The sequence below is a fragment of the Amblyomma mixtum genome, chromosome 3 (genome assembly GCF_055824585.1).
Source record: "Amblyomma mixtum isolate Tamu chromosome 3, ASM5582458v1, whole genome shotgun sequence".
In the NCBI taxonomy this organism is placed as follows: domain Eukaryota; kingdom Metazoa; phylum Arthropoda; class Arachnida; order Ixodida; family Ixodidae; genus Amblyomma; species Amblyomma mixtum.
Genome location: NC_143014.1, coordinates 40,595,058 through 40,606,577, shown reverse-complemented (window position 1 = coordinate 40,606,577; position 11,520 = coordinate 40,595,058). Strand labels below are relative to the sequence as shown.

General features: G+C 50.5%; 1 protein-coding gene across 4 annotated transcripts in view; it reads left to right on the top strand.

Moving 5' to 3' along the window:
* Nucleotides 1-3,312: 3,312 nt before the first annotated feature.
* Nucleotides 3,313-11,520, top strand: part of LOC149349830 (uncharacterized) — an 80,942-nt gene continuing 72,734 nt past the window's right edge. For all 4 annotated transcript variants that reach the window (XM_089578825.1, XM_089578822.1, XM_089578820.1 and 1 more), the window contains exon 1: nucleotides 3,313-3,544. The gene's annotated coding sequence lies outside the window, so the exon portion shown is untranslated. The remainder of the gene's footprint in view (nucleotides 3,545-11,520) is intronic.

Sequence of the window (11,520 nt, the reverse complement as noted above, 5' to 3'; positions counted from 1 at the left end):
TGGCGCACATTCAAGTGAAGCGACGGCTGCGTGGTCATCAGTGTATAGCCTCTGATTTTCAACGTCATTCGATTTGGAATCAATACTGACTCAGCGAAGACCTCTTCGGCTGCGCAGACAGTAGCTCGGAACGCTCTCGAACAAGAGCGTCTTCGGAAGAGCTGTCGGATTTATTGCGGGCGAGCTGATTGGTATCTAACCTTCGCAGCGCACATGAGCGCCATTGCACCGTTTAGTGCTGCGCCGTAACAAGCTGATCCCTCCTCTTTCGTTCAGCGTCATTAAGTTTGCGCGCATTTTAATTCTGTGAGATCCGAAGTCAGTAATTGCATGCGTATTCTCGCGTGCATTCCTGCTGCAGTAGTGGCTCGCTGGCAGCGCGCGCGCACACACACACGAACACGCACGCACACAAACATACACACGCGCGCGCGCGCGCACACACACACACACACGCACGCACACACACATTCGATGACGATCTCCACGTCACACCAGCGGTAACTCAGGACGTACTGCGTCCGCCGCTTATGACGTGGGGATCGCTGATGGATATTCACAAGGTTAGGTCACTTGTAAACATAAATACTCCCGAAAGCAGATCTGACAGCCGTCGGCGGTAGAACACCGGACGCCTAATTCGGAGGTCATGGGTTCGGGTACCACCGGTGGCATGGTAGTTTTTCTTCTGTTTTGTAATTGCCTTTCAGCGACAGATTAATCGCAGTAATATTCTGCCATTGATCAACACCACAAATGCAAAAAAATAGAAACTTCCCCTATGCTGCTTGGTTTCGGTGACTGTTGGCTTCCTTCATACTCTCTCTCTCTCTATCTATATATATATATATATATATAGCGGCGTCAAAGGGTGTGACGATGTCAGTGCAGGAATGTGTACTTTCCTCAGCTTTCGTACTAACCTCATAGTATATACGACGTATGTTATGTATCACTAATACTAGGCACATGATTATATATGCAAGAGGAGCAGCTGCAACTTTTCCTAAAGGGGGCCTCTGCTTTTGTTTTTGCCTTATGGTTCCCTTCTAGCACATGCCCTCCTTCTCGCGGGCGTCAAGTCTTATGCATCCCTGTCACGTCTTTTACAATTACGCTGTAAAAGGACCGTTGTCATAGCCGGGGAAATCTACATTGGCCGTCGTCAATCTAATTTGGAACCCGGTTATAAGCGGGCTGAGGCCTTTATTCCTTTGCCACTGGCTTAAAGTGAATGGAACTCAAACGATAACCCAAAAACGGTATTTCAGCCCGGGTCTGATGTTTATAGGCTGGGCGGAAAGGTATGAGAGTGGGGTGGGGTGGGGGGTCGCTTTGTAAAGAACCCACGCGTCAAATTTATTTAGTCAACGAGCGCCTCGTGTGATAATGGGGCTGCGCATTATAATACCCGGAAAGTGAGGCCTCTTCCCATCTACCGAAACGATCCTCTCCTGCACTGCGATGCGCAACACGTAATGACATGTCCGCCGCGGGCGCACCCTCCCTTTCCGGGCTGCCGCAAAGAAGGCACGAAGCCGAGGAGTGCGCGTCTTTATCGACAAAATAAAACGGTCTGGCAGTCCATATACTGCGTTTCCTTGAAACGAGGGCTACGGGAACAATGGGATTTTTATTTCTGCCTGGTCGACCACAATACGCGCCTGAAGCTCCTTCGAGGTTAATAAGCTTCTGCTCATCAGACTATAACTTTGTTCAATATACACCGCTCCACCGCTGCAGGCTTCTGTAATGACAGCTCAAAAATAAAGACACCGAAGTACTGAACAATGGGGGCGACTTAAACGTAAAAAAAAAGGAACAGCAGAGATATCTCGCTGCTGCAGCGAGCTCGAAGAAGGAAATATTCAGCGTTGAAATGGCCGGGTAATATTTGGACTTGCGGCGAAATACCCGAGTTAGGCAAGAAAGGACGGGCTTTTTCATTACGCGCAGGAAGTTAAAAAGTGAGCCGCTCACAATGGCCAATTTAATTAGATTTGTTGAACAAAAGGAAGTCTTTCCTTTTCGAGAGCAATTAAGGCGCCCGCGGCCCGCAAACGCGCTGTGCTCGGCATTCAAACACTGGCTGCGATCTTGCTCAGGGATATATATCGCTGGATAGCAAGAACTCGGCATGCAGCCGTCCCTGAACGAGCGGAGCGGAAAAAAAAAAAAAAGAAAGAAAGAACGGGGAAGATATCGCGAGAGGTGGCCGCTATCTTCAGCACTGAAAAGACAGGCGCGAACACTCATATTCATTGGTTGGCATTTCTTCGCTTCCTCTCTCTCTCTGTCACATATACACACACACGCGCGCACACACACGCACGCACACACGGATACGAAAAATAAAATGTCTTACTAAAATGCTTCCCTTTTTCAACTTATATACTATATCCACATCGCCTCGCCAAAATTTTCCGCGGAGTACTTTCATAACGCCCTAGCTAAGCATATCATGCACACCATATGTATGCATCGCGTGTTCCGTATCAGTCCGGGTTGTGAAAAATTATCCTGCGCAAACTACTGGTCTATTTGGGCTTAACCACCGACCACAAGGTAGACAGGACAAATAATTTAGCATCGCAACTTGCCTGGAATTGTCCGGAATCGGCGAAAAATTGTACTCGGCTGCATCAGAATTTTCGCCGCGGTGAGTGGAGCAGCTGATTTGACAGGCTGCGCTTCGGCTTGACGAAAGTTCTGCCGCAGCCGACTGCAGTTTTTCGCGGGCAAGTTCAGATGCTAAATTATTTATCGAAAAACGCAGACCATCATAAGTTACCATGTGGTTGGTCGACGTACGTTGGGGCGGATATATAAGGGAGAGGGGAAGGAGCCGCACAAGTGAGAAATTTTACATATAAAAACCATGTTGGACCCCAATTTTTTCGACGAAAAATATTAAAAAATACAGGGTTAAAATGGGACCTCCCTCTCAAAGAGTAACCGATAAATCCATCACCGGGAGTACGTCATTGCACTTGGAACTGAGAACCCTGTTGCATTTGCCTTTCGTTCTTCGCACAGACACTCGCGCCTCGCTGCAGCCATGTGGTCGAAGTTTTTGTTCCTACACTTTCTCGGCTCTAGCGGCATTGTCTCGCTCGACCGAGTGATCTCACTGCTGACTTGACAACAGGGGCCGCCGAAGGGTGAAGACAGCAGCGCAAGGTGTGCATGCATAGCGCACCGCAACCTGACGGAGGCAGCTGGCGCGCGCGCATCCCTGCCGGATCTCCCCCCGGCCGCAGTAAGTGGACTCGCCCGGAGGGGGCTCCTCTCCTCCGGGCTGACGGAGAGAGAGAAGTGCAGCCGGCGCTTTCGGTAGGGCGCACCGCGCACCAGCGGGCGCCGGGCCAGTCGCGAAAGTTGCTCGGGCGACGTCGTAGGCCGGCAGTGGTGCGCGAATCATGGACGTTGTTGTGCCTGATCCTTCGGCCACACCGCACGGACCGCAGCCCGGGTTGGTCAAGCAGCGGATTGCGTAGCCGGACGACGCAGCTCCGGTGACGGTCCGCCGCCGCTGTCCGGAGAGGCAAGTTTGTTTGGAGACATGCGCCGGGGCTGTTTGTTTCGCCGGGGAGTTGGGGTCAGCGGGGGTCGAGCTCGCTGCGGCTGCGCGCCTTGGTTAGTTGCACCAGCCGCGGCCGGGCTGTCCCGCGAGATGTCAGGCACATGGGCCATCGAAACGCGAGCCTGTCTGCACGAGTCAGCGTTTAGAATAGCAGCCCGAATGACGCCGCCAGAAACGGCGTGGTCGCCGACGAAGCTCAGCTGCTCGCTGCAACCCTATCGGGAAAGTAGGAAAAAAAAAAAAACAAAACAGAGTGCATTTCCGCGCTCGCTAGGAGCGCGGCATTTGATTTTGTGAAAGGCTTGAACAAGTACTCGCGGTGGGCGAAGTTAAGTTGCTGTCGCTGCTCGTTCGCCGTGGGCGCTCGGTTCAAAGGCCGCGCGCGTCCTGCGGAAAAGCTGCGGGACGTGCCTTTCATAAAAGTGAGGCACGTTTCAGTGACCTATATGCGGGGCCATTATATATGCAGATAGGCGTCCCACGCGAAGCGGTGTTTGCGATTGATTGTGACTGCGCCGTTTCCTGAATCGTTTCGTGCTGGCTGCATTTCTTCCGTGGCTGCACCTTATTTCGATGTCAAACACTCTTTCGTAGCGACATCGTGCGAACGACCGAGACGGCCGTCATTGTGCGCGGGGCAGTCTTTCTCCGGCCGGTCTTGGTTCCCGCGAGACTACGCCGTCACCGCGATTTGTGCCGGCTGACGGGCCGCCTTTGTCAAAACCTGCGATCGCACGCACGCAGGCGACCACTGTCGCCTTTGCAAATTCCCCTGCGGTGATGCAATTCGTTTTGACCGCTTTCTCCCGCGAGCGCTTGTTTTCGCTAGATGGAGAAAAGGAAGTGGGGGAGGGGAGCTGGGCCGGGCATCGGAAAGATAGCTGACCTCGATCTTTCTCGGTGCCTGGCGTCGCGAGCTGTCCAGGCGGAGAGTGCGGCCGCTCGCCCGGTGCCGGACGTCGTCGTCGGAGGCTCCTCGGGGGCTTCCAAGACCCCCTGGGGAGTGAGTCAAAAGATGAGTCAGGAACGCGAATCGCGCCTTTACCGCTGGTGCGAAGATGCAGCTCCGTCGTGCGCCGGCTTCCGCTGTCTTCGGTGCCCACTCGGCGGCAGCTCCGAGATCAAGTGATACGTCGCCACAAAGGCGCCGCGACGCGTCCTCTGCATTATCTCTTATTTTATTCATCCGCCGTCTCTTTCGAGGCTTGATGGAAGTAGCAGACGCGATTCTGCTGAAAGATGCATCATGCTCTTGGACAAAGAGTGGAGGAGGCGGCGTCGCCTGTCGGCCGCCTTCTCTTCCTGCGATACATCAGGGCGCCATGGTCGGATGCCTCGGAGAAAGAACAAACACTTCCGCGCTACGTCGTTAGTTGGAAATCGTTTTCCTGCCGGCGCCCCGCTTTTTATTTTCCTCTTTCTTCCGGCTGCAGCGATTGTATTCTGCCGTCTTGGTGTCATTCCTTACCATTGTTGCGATCGTCTCTTCTTCCGTTCATGCACAACCTCGTTGCCGACCTGAGCCGGTCAAGTAGGAAGCGATACCCTCTCCCCTCCATTTGTATTGGCCTGCATTATTTGCATGGGCCTGGCTAGGCGTTCAGTTTGAGCAGTGAGACCAGCCAAGTTTTTGAATTCTTAGTGAGGTAGCCTATCAGCTTGGGTTTGCAGGCAACTCACAGGTTTGAACACGACGGTCCGAATCGACAGGAGCGAGAAGAGTTCACGGTTGCGTTTTCCCTCACCCCTGCCAATTTTGACGCGTGGCATTCACGAAGTGGTAGTAGCTACAGATCGCTTTTGACCTTGCCCTGCATTTCGGGCAAAAGTTCTTCGGCGTTAAATCTGAGCCGGATCATCTATTGTTCAGGGTACTGGCACGGTATGGTGCAACTGGGTACACAAATGGCGCCCGAGTAATGGGCCGGGTATTCGCAATTTTCACGGAACCGGCGCCACACTGGCCGCGCTGCAAACCATCGCAAGGAGAATCTGCGTGAGCAGGTAATAGTCTACTATGGCGGCGACACAAAAAGACAGGAGCTTTGGGTACATGGGATTGGGGCGGAGGCTGAAGGTGCTCTCACGCAGAGTTTTCTCTGAGATTGAGACGACATGCCGGCCAGTGCCTATGGTTGAGTTCGCCCCACCCGAGGGTTGATTTTCGCACAGAATAAACTTCGTTGTCGGTCTCTCATTAGGCGCTGTTTTCACTTTCAACATAACCGCCACCTTCATGAGCCGGCGACTGAGTCCCAGCGCAGTTCATAGGCTAGCACGATGAGCCAACTTCGCGAAAGCAAGAAAGAAGGAAAAAATTGAACAGCTTTTAGCGACGCATGAACTGCTCCACAGATAATGGTCTTGCCTGCTGGCTTGTGCAAATGATTGCGTCGCCGCCAAGTGAAGTCGCGCGAGCATCTTCAGCTCGTCTACAGTTACGGGGTCGGTCAGCGCTAACTGCCTGGCACGGCTCTTGTCAGTTCAGAGAGCGAGTGGGCCCCTCGCGTACTTTTACAGTGATAGCTGCACGGGGACTTTCCTCAGGGCAGACGGCCTTGCCATCGGCGTAGTGTGCTGCGACGAAAACTCACCCGTTGTCACCTGCATGCCAGTGCGAACGCCACCTAGGTGGGGAAGACGGGAGAAATGACGTCACTTCCGCTCCCCTCCGGGAAGCGGGGCGGAAGCATGACTCTAGGGCGAAAGCCGGGGCGGCCGCACTCCCCATGCTCACCCTCTCCACATTCCTGCTAACTGGGGTGGCAGCCAATATGGCAACGCCTCTTCACAGCATGCCCGTTACTCCGCGGACGAAATGCAGAGCGTACTAATCTGGCAACAGCGATCCTTTCAGATTTTGTGAATCTGCCGCTATACAGATAGCATATTGCAACGTGTTTATGATCAGGGCGCCGAGATGTACAAAAAAGAAAATATTCTCTTTATACAGCTTTGCTGAAGCAGTGAGCTATTGATTTTGTGTCTCTCTCCGCGCGAGCATTCTTGGCATTCACATGACGGCGTCGCAGAAGGTATAGCTCAAGCTCCTCTCCCTGCTGTAGCCCACTGGCACGCTAAAAGAAAAAAAAACAAAAAAACGCGTGGTTCTAGTCATAGAAAAGGCCTGTTTCCAGAAAAGGGATCAGTACAGATTTAGAAGACCCAAAACAATTGCGACGAGGTGGTCCTGAATAACAGAGCACTTGTCACAGGACTCGACCGAGGCAAACTTCAAGCATGAACTTGAGCAAAGTGGTGTTCTGAGCCAGTTGGTAAAGCATGTTTAAGGGAGGCGTAGCGCGAAAAAAAGACATGGACGAGAGACACACAGGACCAGTGCTAACTTACAACTGAAAAATATGAAGCGAATTCCCGAGCTCGAGGAACCAAACGCGCATGCCCAGCAACAACTGATTAGATGAAGCGGAAAGATAAACCTGACCTAGCACGACTCGAACACGACCTAATCACCATGATAAGAGCTGGACAACCCCGTGCCAAACCTTCGAGCGGTAACGCGAAAGCGACTACTTAAAATTTAGAAAGATGGATTCCTTTCGAAGCAGAACTACCGACGTTTCACTGATGCACTTATCTCTCCCCAGCTTATGAATGAATGAAGCCTCAAGAACATCCCTTGCTAGCTGTTCTTTAGAGCGACCAAGAACTTTAGTTTTCCCGAAAAGCGGATGACAACCGCAACTTGAGCAGTGCTTAGGCAGATTCTTACTTTTGTCTGATCTGAGGGACCTAGCATGTTCTCTTAGGCGTTCATTGAGGCAACGACCGCTTTGCCCTATATAAACACGGCCACAGCTTAAAGGGATCTCGTACACGACACCTACTTTGCACTCAACAAACTTAGTTACATGATTAACACTGCAAGCCGGTGTCTTCTGGCTTCGACTTGAAAGTGCACAAAGGCTCGACAATTTGCGAGGAGCCGTGAAGACGACGTCCACACCAAACTTCCCCGCTATCCTTTTCAAGTTATGAGATACGCGGTGAATGTAGGGTACCACCTCGTATTTCTTTTCCTTTTTCTCATGTTCTATTCCATTGCCGGAATCAGGTTTCTTTTTTTGGTTTCGCAACTTCTTAAGCAAACCCTCAGCAACAGCTGTGAGCAACGACGCAGGGTAGCCTGCATTCCTGAGGCGTGTAGCCTGCAGATCAAAACTCAACTCCACTTTGTGGAGACACGACATGGAAAGCGCAGATCTAAAAGACAGAGAAGCAATGCCACGTTTGACAAGTTTTGAATGTGAGGAAAGAAAAGGTAACGGTGCTTTTTTCGAGCGTGGCATATAGGCCCAACAAATGTGGCTTGTCAAGTTAAAATGCAACCTTAGATCTAAAAACTGTAGAGAGTCATTATGTGGTAATTCAAAAGTAAAATTCATGGTCTTGGATACGGCACGAAACCGCTCCAGGACCGAGTCAACAATAAGCGCAAGGTTGTCTTCCCTTAGTTGTAACAGGGCCAGGAAGTCGTCGACATACCTAAAAACATGAACCACGCTTTCATTCCTCACAATCTGATTAAGCTCACGGTCAAGTTTTGCCAAAAAGATTTCGCATAAAACAGGCGCTACACTAGAACCAATACAAATGCCTCGTTTCTGGACAAAAAACTTCTCCTGAAAGCTAACAATCGTGGAGGACAAGTAAAACGTGAGCAGTTCCAAAAAAGCCTCCACCGTTAAACCGCAACTGTTGCGGAAAGCCACACTTCCAGACAAGTCAATGCTTTCACGAACTGCGGTAAGAAGTTCATCATGTGGCACTGAATAGAACAGTTCTTCAATGTCTATGGAGAAGCCACTGTTCGCGCCCCGCAGGTCATGACGAAGCACATCAACTACTTGGTCCGCACTGCTCACTCTGAAGGGGTCTTCAAATTGTAGTTTGCTCAGGTGAACTTGTAAAAACTTACTCGCTTCTGCATGCCACGAGCCCCGCTCCGTAACAATCGCCCTAAAAGGGCACTGTGGCTTGTGTGTTTTTACACTGAAGAAGACATTCAAAACGTGGCCCTCGCTCTTCTCGACACTCTTCCTCAGCCTTTCCAAGTTCAGCTCTTTCAGGAGCGCAACAGCCAGGGTCTTGACTTTTCTGGGTTTTAAGGCGGTTTCTTTAAAGTTTTGCTGAATGGCAAACTGGGCCTTTTTTTTTTTTTTTGGAACTGCTCACGTTTTACTTGACCTGCACGATTGTTAGCTTTCAGGAGAAGTTTTTTGTCCAGAAACGAGGCATTTGTATTGGTTCTAGTGTAGCGCCTGTTTTATGCGAAATCTTTTTGGCAAAACTTGACCGTGAGCTTAATCAGATTGTGAGGAATGAAAGCGTGGTTCATGTTTTTAGGTATGTCGACGACTTCCTGGTCCTGTTACAACTAAGGGAAGACAACCTTGCGCTTATTGTTGACTCGGTCCTGGAGCGGTTTCGTGCCGTATCCAAGACCATGAATTTTACTTTTGAATTACCACATAATGACTCTCTACAGTTTTTAGATCTAAGGTTGCATTTTAACTTGACAAGCCACATTTGTTGGGCCTATATGCCACGCTCGAAAAAAGCACCGTTACCTTTTCTTTCCTCACATTCAAAACTTGTCAAACGTGGCATTGCTTCTCTGTCTTTTAGATCTGCGCTTTCCATGTCGTGTCTCCACAAAGTGGAGTTGAGTTTTGATCTGCAGGCTACACGCCTCAGGAATGCAGGCTACCCTGCGTCGTTGCTCACTGCTGTTGTTGAGGGTTTGCTTAAGAAGTTGCGAAACCAAAAAAAGAAACCTGATTCCAGCAATGGAATAGAACATGAGAAAAAGGAAAAGAAATACGAGGTGGTACCCTACATTCACCGCGTATCTCATAACTTGAAAAGGATAGCGGGAAAGTTTGGTGTGGACAAGGCTCCTCGCAAATTGTCGAGCCTTTGTGCACTTTCAAGTCGAAGCCAGAAGACACCGGCTTGCAGTGTTAATCATGTAACTAAGTTTGTTGAGTGCAAAGTAGGTGTCGTGTACGAGATCCCTTTAAGCTGTGGCCGTGTTTATATAGGGCAAAGCGGTCGTTGCCTCAATGAACGCCTAAGAGAACATGCTAGGTCCCTCAGATCAGACAAAAGTAAGAATCTGCCTAAGCACTGCTCAAGTTGCGGTTGTCATCCGCTTTCCGGGAAAACTAAAGTTCTTGGTCGCTCTAAAGAACAGCTAGCAAGGGAGGTTCTTGAGGCTTCATTCATTCATAAGCTGGGAAGAGATAAGTGCATCAGTGGAACGTCGGTAGTTCTTCTTCGAAAGGAATCCATCTTTCTAAATTTTAAGTAGTCGCTTTCGCGTTACCGCTCGAAGGTTTGGCACGGGGCTGTCCAGCTCTTGTCATGGTGATTAGGTCGTGTTCGAGTCGTGCTAGGTCAGGTTTATCTTTCCGCTTCATCTAATCAGTTGTTGCTGGGCATGCGCGTTTGGTTCCTCGAACTCGGGAATTCGCTTGATATTTTTCAGTTGCAAGTTAGCGCTGGTCCTGTGTCTTGTGTCTCTCTCTTCCATGTCTTTTTTTCGCGCTACGCCTCCCTTAAACAGTCAAGCATGAAAATCGAGTAGCGAAATTTACGCGCGTCACTGTCTCAGTATCGAGCACGCTTTGTCGCGACGTACGCGCATGGCGCAGTGGTGATTTATTATCCTGGGCGAGGAGTTTATGACGATTCCATTCCAATTATTTCAGCCCGCCGTCACTGGCTTAGGCCGAGGCGCACGTCCGCTATCGCCGGGACCGGCCACTCGGAAGGCGAGAACGGAACCGAATAAAAGTTTCATTATGCAGGCCGCGTACTGCCGTTACATATCATCGTCCGACTGCCGACAAACGCGAAGATGGAAGCGAGGAAACGCCGAAATTAATCAGAGGAGGGAGTGATTAAAACAGTAGAAGCGGAATATTCTTCTGGACTTTTGCCTCTACACACGCGGCTTCAGACCTGTAATCATGTTTGACGACAGGCTTGGCCGTTAAAAATGACTGGCACGGTAAACTTAAAAGGGCACAGCTTTATGAATTGAAATCCAGGCGACCGAGGACGCTCAACTTTTCTTGCTTCTTTGTTCTCAATATAACCCGAGTGACAGGCGCAACACCTGCAATGTCTATCACTGTTTACACGGTGGAAGTTTTTGCAAACAAGCAAGATTTTCTACATTGTGGCCCCTTCATCCGTTTACACTTGCAATATTATATTATTTTACTCTCGCCAATTGGAGGCGGACAGTGTCGACCGGACAGCACGTGTAAATTGTGCAATTGAAGAACAAGCGTGATTTAGTTCTCGTTAAACCTGGAGTGCCTGGAGGATTGTGAAAGCAAGGAGGAAAGAGAGAGAGGCGGTGGAGAGCGCGCGGCTGCGGCGGCTGCCCCGGCACGCTAGCTATGAGCCGCTACTGCGCATGCGCAACTGGCGAGCTCGGCGGCGGCGGCACCTCTGAGTCACCCGCGCAGCGACGGCAGCAGCGCGCCGTGTGACGTCACTGCTCCTCGCGCATGCGCAGTATGGCCTTTCGTCAGCTCCGCGATATGGCTCGGCGACTCGCGTAGTGTTGCTTTCGCAACAATAATCACAGCAGCGCTCTCTTTTTCAGCCGCCGTGCTGGCTTGAGCGATTCGCCTGCTCTAGAGTGTGAAATTCAGTTCCATGAAATAAACAAAAAGCAAACACTGCCCATAGCTAAATTTAAGTTAAATTAGTCGAATTTTGTATTAGCTGCTGGTTCTTGTTGATTGTGAACAGGAAACCTGCAGCGGTTTCGAAATGTCATCAATTTCACTGTGGCCAGTGGTATAGCTACTCTATTAATGCGAAATTATTGTATGGCTCATGAGGCGGAAAATCCGGCGTATGTCGTTGCAACAGTCCCGTCCCGTCAAATTGCCGCT